This window comes from Microtus ochrogaster, chromosome 6 (assembly GCF_000317375.1).
Source record: "Microtus ochrogaster isolate Prairie Vole_2 chromosome 6, MicOch1.0, whole genome shotgun sequence".
In the NCBI taxonomy this organism is placed as follows: Eukaryota; Metazoa; Chordata; class Mammalia; order Rodentia; family Cricetidae; genus Microtus; species Microtus ochrogaster.
This window is the reverse complement of record NC_022013.1, coordinates 41,735,348-41,743,522: the sequence shown is the minus strand read 5'-3', so window position 1 is coordinate 41,743,522 and position 8,175 is coordinate 41,735,348. Positions and strand designations below refer to the sequence as shown.

The 8,175-nt window shown below is 44.4% G+C and overlaps 1 pseudogene; it reads right to left on the bottom strand.

The window, feature by feature from the left end:
• Window positions 1–3,316: 3,316 nt before the first annotated feature.
• LOC101988118 lies at window positions 3,317–4,260 on the bottom strand (annotated as a pseudogene).
• Window positions 4,261–8,175: the final 3,915 nt, after the last annotated feature.

Here is an 8,175-nt window from a genome sequence, read left to right as displayed (position 1 = left end):
AAACAGGAAGGGCTCCAGTCTCGCGTTCCAATTCATTAGTAAAAACATTCGCCCGAGGCTGTCCCGCCCCAAAAGGCGGGGTCTCTCTACAGCACTTACGTCAGTGTTCATAGAAATAGAAGTTGAGACATTAGAGAGGGGGAAGCTATCAAGGAACATGTTCACTTCTAAAATCTGTTTACAAAGCTCTTCTGAAATCAGATGTTCATTTGCAAGGAATGACTCAGGGTCAGTCTTCAAGACTAAGTCATAGAACCATTTCTTTGCTATATACAGCACAGCAGGTTGACGCCCACTTCAAAACTCTTGAGATAGCTGAAGTTGAAATTAGCAATTGCTAACTAAAATTCATGACTTTGCACTTCTGAAAAAGTGAGAATATAGTTCTGTGTAACTGGAGGGACACTAGCCCACTCAAGCATGTGGTTCTGGCAGGCCCTGCCCTTCTCCCCGATTCCCTCCGCCCTGGTAAAAACCATTAGGTTAAATTCCTAAAGTTTGTCACCAAGATCTATTCTCTTATTCCACCACTTCCTCTTCCTAAGGCTGACTACCAAAGTCTAGCAACCACAAAACCCCTTTTGGCTTACTAATTAACATGCCCAATTGGAGTCACACACCTCATCCTAAGACAGGGTTTCCCCCTTTGCCTTTATAAACCACCATTTGCCTCTGTGCCATGTCTGTCTCCTCTCTGTGCAGAGGCAGTCTTTTGTCTCTTCAGGAAAAAGACCTCTGCCCTCTCTCCCTTGTTTCTTCCCCTTCTCCCTCACCCTCATCTCCTCTACCACCACATCCTAGCCCATCCTAACACAGACCTTCCCTTTTTCTCTTAGGAAAGACAACTGTAAGGTCATTTGCTGCTGTTTTCCTGCCCGAGTCAGAAAGCAGCCACTTTACCTTTTCTTCTTAGCATAATAAAGGAACTCTTGGTGAAAAAAGGTGTTTGGGTGTAGTTTGTGCCTAATTTGGGGGAGGAAGAGTCTGGAAGAGAGCCTCCGCTGTTCACTGTTTGCTATGCAGGAATCCCTATCAGTAACAAATTCTACTCGTAGAGCTTGGGAAGAAAAAAAAAAAACAAGAAAGAGCAGTTCCATCTTTTAAGAATCTTAGTGATGGAGCCTCTAGCACATAAAAAGATGTTTCTGCAATAGTGTTTTTCATGGTAGCAAGACCCATAGTGCACCAAAGGCTTGCTTTGCAAACTATGATGCTCTATGTGGAGGACATCCACCTCAGCTTCCTGGAATACAGTCTTCTCCCTCTCTCCCTGTCTCCCTCCTTGTGTGTGTGTGTGTGTGTTATCTGTCCTACATGTATGTATGTATGTGTGTTATCATGTGTATAAGTACAGGCATGCATTTCCATGGCAAGCATGTAGATTTCAGAGGATACGGGTGTCAGTCCTCACCTGTTTGAGTCAGGGCCCCTTGTTCAACACTGTATATGCTAGCCTCGCTGCTCTGTGAGCTTCCTGGGATTCTCCTGGTTTGTCCTGTATTGTTTATCACAATGGGAACACTGCAATTGCAGATGTGTGTGCCCAGCTTTAAGCCAGTCCCAAGGTTCTCATGCTTACAGGCATAGCACTTCACCCGGAGACATCTCCCCAGCCCAGAAAGTGCATTTGAAGTATTCGATCCCCAAGTGAGGCAAACACCATTAGAGTTTGATAAGCAGCTTCGGGGATTACCTATGAAATCTCAGATGTGTGAGAAAAACACCCAGCTCATGAAAAAGACATGTAGAGGGACCTCAGTCTCACGATCTTTGTGAAAATATTAATACATGCTTTAAAAACATACTTGGCTAACAGAATTTGTCATATTAGCTTGAATTACACCATTTGATTTACATCTCAAAGGCAAAATGATGTTACTGGACAAACTGCTAGCTAAAGGTACCAAAGAGCATGCGCGTACTGTTAAACAAAGTCTTTCCCTGAAAAAAATAAATAAAAAAAGCTTCATAATGGACAAGATACACAAACCCACATCTTATTTTGGATTCATCTCACTGTATCCCATTGTTATGTGCCTACACAGCAGGTCTTCCAACAACATAAGCTTGCTTTTGGTCACCACAGGAGGATACATTGTGACTTGCCTTAGCACTGCTCTGACGGTAGTAGCTAATTTGTTTCTGGTTGTATGTTAACAGGTAAAAGATTGGCAGAATCATACAGTCCCATTCCTTACTGATTTTTAAAATTGTTTGGTATAACTTTAACAGAAAAAGAACCATGCCTCAGAAGAGATTATAGGCGCTGTTAAGAGCTGGGATGGATACAGGTTAGCAGAGTGAGGCACCGGTAAAGACTTGACAACAATTCCGAGTGAGTCGTCTCCAGGAAGTGGGATGAGCCACAGACAGAAGCACCAGAGAAGCCAAACTGACAACTGTGTGAACAGATGGGAAATAGGAATCTATGAGACTTCTGGAACCCTACAAAGTAGAGTCATGTCTGACTTGGTTCAGCACCAGCTGTGTAGCATAGCTCAAGGTACTCAACCTCTCAGAAGCTACAATTTCCTTATCTGTCAGATGGGATAATGATAGGACATACGTCAGAGGAGTGTCACAAAGCTCACGACACAATGCACCACACCCAAAATTATCTGTCACTATCACTCTTCCCACCATTGTATATAAATACATGCAGGTGCTTTTCTAACACCAGGCACACCTAAGTATTCAACCAATGTCTATTTCTGTTGTGATGTAGGAGTTGTTATACTGAATTCTAAGATTTATAATTTTAAAAATTATTGAATGGAATTGCTGGGTCCTGAGGTAGGTTGACTCCCAGTTTCTTGAGAAGCCACCACACTGATTTCCAAAGTGGTTGCACAAGCTTGCATTCTCACCAACAATGGATGAGTGTTCCCCTTACTCCACACCCTCTCCAGCATAGGCTATCATTGATGTTTTTGATTTTAGCCATTCTGACAGGTGTAACATGGTGTCTCAAAGTTGTTTTGATTTGCATTTCCCTGATCTAAGAAGGTTGAGCATGACCTTAAGTGTCTTTTGGCCATTTGAACTCCATCTGTTGAGAATTCTCTGTTCATTTCAGTACCCAATTTTTTAAATTGGGTTAATTAGAGGTTTTTTTTGAGGGGATGCAGTGAACTTTATTGATGGTATTCAAGAGAGTAGGGCCCCCTAAGCCCCTCCTGCTATCTGAGGGTCTAGGATGGAAACTGTGAGGGAGACGCTCAATGTCAAGTGTTGAGTTAGGACAGGGACTGCTAAGCAGCCGAGGGCCTCTCTTTTGCTGTGTCCTTGCTGGGGTGGGTTTTCCAGGGTGGGCTTCTTACTCCTGAGAGGTCATGTAGGCCATGAGGTCCACCACTCTGTTGCTGTAGCCGAACTCATTGTTGTATCAGGAAATGAGCTTTACAAAGTTGTCATTGAGAGCAATGCCAGCCCCAGCATCGAAGTTGGAAGAGTGGGAGTCACTGTTAAAGTTGCAGGAGACAACCTGGTCCTTAGTGTAGTCCAGGATGCTCTTTAGTGGATCCTCGGATGCCTGCTGCACCACCTTCTTGATGTCGTCATACTTGGCAGCTTTCTCTAAGCGGCATGTCAGATCCACGATGGACACATTGAGGGTAGGAATGTGGAAGGCCATGCCCATGAGCCTCCTGTTCAGCTCTGGGATGACTTTGCCCACAGCCTTGGCAGCACCAGTGGATGCAGGGATGATGTTCTGGGCAGCACCACAGCCATCGCGCAACAGCTTCCCAGAGGGGCCATCCACAGTCTTCTGGGTGGCCGTGATGGCATGGACTGTGGTCATGAGTCCTTCCACAATGCCAAAGTTGTCATGGATGACCTTGGCCAAGGGGGCTAAGCAGTTGGTGAGGGATTTGTCATACTTGAGGGAATTGTCATACTTGTCATGGTTCACACCAATCACAAACATGGGGCATCTGCAGAAGGGGCAGAGATGATGACCCTCTTGGCCCCACCCTTCAAGTGGGCCCCAGCCTTCTCCATGGTGGTGAAGACACCAGTAGACTCCACAACATACTCGGCGCCGGCATCCCTCCACTTGATGTTGGCAGGATCTCTCTCCTGGAAGATGGTGATGGCCTTCCCGTTGATGACAAGCTTCCCATTCTCAGCCTCAACTGTGCCTTTGAACTTGCCATGGGTAGAGTCATACTGGAACATATAGACCATGTAGTTGAGGTCGATGAAAGGGTCATTGATGGCAACAATGTCCACTTTGCCAAAAGTGAAGGCAGCCCTGGTAACCAGGCGTCCAATATGGCCAAATACGTTCACTCTGACCTTCACTATCGTGTCTCTGGAACGAGGCTGGCAATGCATGAAAAGCAGCGGCTGTCTCTAGAACAGGAAGGAGCAGAGAGCCAGTTAATTAGAGTTTTAATGTCTAGTTTCTTGAGTTCTTTATATATTTTGGAGATCAGACCTTTGTTTGATGTGGTTGGTGAAGATCTTCTCCCATTCTGCAGGTTGCCTTTTTGTCTTAATGACAGTGTCCTTTGCATTACAGAAGCTTCTCAGTTTCAGGAGGTCCCAATTATTCATTGTTGTTCTTATTGTCTGTGCTACTGGGGTTCTACATAGGAAGTGGTCTCCTGTGCCCATGTGATGCAGACTACTTTCCACTTTCTCTTCTATCAGGTTCAGTGTGGTCAGATTAATACTGAGGTCTTTAATCCATTTGGACTTGAGTTTTGTGCATGGTGATATATAGGAATCTATTTTCATTCTCTAACTCAGGACCCAGCAATTCCACTCTTGGGAATATACCCAAGAGATGCCCAATCATACTACAAAAGCATTTGTTCAACTATATTCATAGCAGCACTATTTGTAATAGGCAGAACCTGGAAATAACCTAGGTGCCCCTCAATAGAAGAATGGATAAAGAAGGTGTGGCACATATACACTTTAGAATTTTACTCAGTGGTAAAAAACAATGACATCTTGAATTTTGATTGCAAATGGATGGACATAGAAAACACTTTACTGAGTGAGATAACCCAGACCCAAAAAGATGAATATGGTATGTACACACTGATAAGTGGATTCTAGCCATAAATAAAGGACATTGAGCCTATAATTCATGATCCTAGAGAAGCTAAATAAGAAGGTGAATCCCCCGAAAAAATATAGTTATCCTCATGTTTACTGGAAATAGACAATATTGCCAGGCAAAAGTTGGGAGCATGGAGGTGGGGGTGGGTAGGGGTAAGGGGAGATGGGGAGGGAGAAGGGGAGGATTGGGGAGAGCTTGGGGGAATGAGATGGTTGAGATGGAGAAGGGTGGATATGGGAGCAGGGAAGTAGATATCTTAATTAAGGGAGCCATTTTAGGGTTGGCAAGAGACTTGACTCTAGAGAGGTTCCCAGGTGTCCAAGGAGATGTCTCCAGCTTGTTCCTTGGGCAGCAGAGGAGAGGGTGCCTGAACTGGCCTTATCCCATAGCCACACTGATGAATATCTTGCATATCACCATAGAATCTTCATCTGGCGATGGATGGAGATAGAGACAGAGACCCACATTAGAGCAATGGACTGAGCTCCCAAGGTCCAAATGAAGAGCAGAAAGAGGGAGAACATGAGCAAGAAAGTCAGGACCGTGAAGGGTGTGTCCACCCATGGAAATGGTCAGACTGATCTAATAGGAAGTCACCAAGGCCAGTTGGACTGGGACTGAATGAGAATTTGATCAAACCAGACTCTCTGAAAGTGGCTGACAGTGAGGGCTGACTGAGAAGCCAAGGACAATGGCACTGGGTTTTGATTCTACTGCATGGACTGACTTTGTGAGAGCCTAGTCTGTTTGGATGCTCACCTTCCTAGACCTGGATGGAGAGGGGAGGACCTTGGACTTCCCACAGGGCAAGGAACTCTGACTGCTCTTAGGACTGGAGAGGGAGGGAAATGGGAGGAGCGGAGGAGTTGGAAATTTTTAATAAATAAAAAAGAGAAACAAAAAATAAAATATTATAGATTCCCCATTATGATCCATAACAAAAAATTATTGAATAAACGGAGGGAAATGAACTAAAGAGTGGAGTTCTTCTAAACTATGCTGGCCTCACTGGATCCATCCTCAACCTCAAGAACCTCTCAAATGTGGCTTGTAATTCCTCCTCCAAGTTCCATCCCTGGTAAGAGGAAGGTCTCTTCATGCCGGAAGCTGACGTGATGGGTGAGGATAATTTTGAGTTGGGAGAGGCATCGAGTCCTCGGGATGAGTTGTGATGTTTTTCTGAGACACATAACAAAGGTCACCCCAGAGACAACTTTTCTTAATTGACGACATTCCCAGTCACCAGAGAAGCCAAATGTACCTCGTGCGAATGTCCCACTGATATCCTGCATCTTGACAGCTACAATTCTTCCTTTTTCAATTTCAATTCTTATTGATTTTCAAGATTCTCATTTTAGAGATGTATGCCTTCATTGTACTACAGTGTTTAGCCATTTGTCTGTGCCTGCTTTTATACGCTAGATTGATCTTTTCATACCAAAGCTGCAGGGGGAGGGGAGAGCTGTTCTTCAGGTGCCATCACCCTGACAACCTATTAAGCGGAGACATCTCACTATCTGAGCTGAGGAAAAGATCCTAAAACAGCAGAGGCTCATGCTCACACATGGTAAAGAAGCAGCAGCAGCCAGCAATGAGCTACCTCTGAACCTCTGAACCACAACAACAACAGCATAAGTCAGGAACAGCTGTCTCTGGGAAGAACTGGGTGACAGGGTCACCCCTGTGATGTCTGACTTCAAAGGTCACTACTCTCTCTGGGAAGTCAAAGAATATCACATTCTCCAATTAGAACCTTGCATGGGTTTGGTTGTAGGCAGAATTGGTGGTCTTTTTTTTCTTATCACATGATATCAACAGCTTGAGGAGATTTTAAGAAGTATGGAGCCAGGTATGTCTCTCGTAGGGTCCTCTTTGTTACCTCGCTTCTCTGGGGTTATAGACTGTAGGCTCGTCATCCTTTGTTTTAAGCCTCATATTCACTCATGAGTGAGTAAATACCATATTTGTCTTTCTGGGTCTGGGTTACGTCACTCGGGATGGTTTTTTCCACTTCCGTCCATTTGCCTGCAAATTTCAAGATGATGTTTTTTTATCACTGAGTAGTACTCCATTGTGTAAATGTATCACATTTTCTTTATATATTCTTCGGAGCATCTAGGTTGTTTCCAGGTTCTGGCCATTATGAGTAATGTTGCTGTGAACAAAGGGGTCAAGACCAGGATGGGGAAACACAGAAAAAGCTGACCCAAACTAGTGGGAGCTCACGGACTCTGGGAAACCTGGAAATGACCAATCTAGCCAATGACAGTGGGTGGCTTGGGCAGTTTGTGAGGCCATTGGTAGTGGGACCAAGAACTATCTTTAATGAATGGTCTGGTTCTTTGGAGCACATTTCCTATGAAGAGAAACCTTGCTCAGCCTAGATACAAGAGGAAGGGTCTTGGCCCTGCTTCAGTGTGGTGATGTGACAGAATCCGCTGACTCCCCATGGGAGGCCTCACCCTCTCTGAGGAACAGATGGGGAGGGGAAGGGGAAAGTGGGGTGAGAGAGAAGGAATGGAGGGGAAACTGGGATTAGTATGTAAAAATAAAATAATTTTTTAAAAAGTATGGAGAAGGCAAATGAAATAAATCAGGATAGAATAAATTTATTAGCTAGTTTCTGCAAGAAATAAATTCTAGCATAAATGTTACAGTTTTACTCGACTAAATTAACAGGCTCGTGATGGGTAAATAAACACTGCTTGGGAATTTAGGGAGTTAGGTATGCAGTACTTGCCTAGCATGAAGACACTGAGTTCTGTTCCCAACATTTAAATCATGGGAATCAAAGCAGGACCAGAAACATTTATGATTTAACCAAGTTCTTATTTTTCTCTATTAGCCTAATGCCAACAATTTATCTCTAGCGACTGTGAGGTTTTTTGCCACTAGTGATGTTTCTTTTTTTTAAAATTTAATTATTTATTGAGGATTTCTGCCTCCTCCCTGCCACCGCCTCCCATTTCCCTCCCCCTCCCACAATCAAGTCCCTCTCCCTAATCAGCTTGAAGAACCATCAGGGTTCCCTGACCTGTGGGAAGTCCAAGGACCACCCACCTCCATCCAGGTCTAGTAAGGTGAGCATCCAAACTACCCAG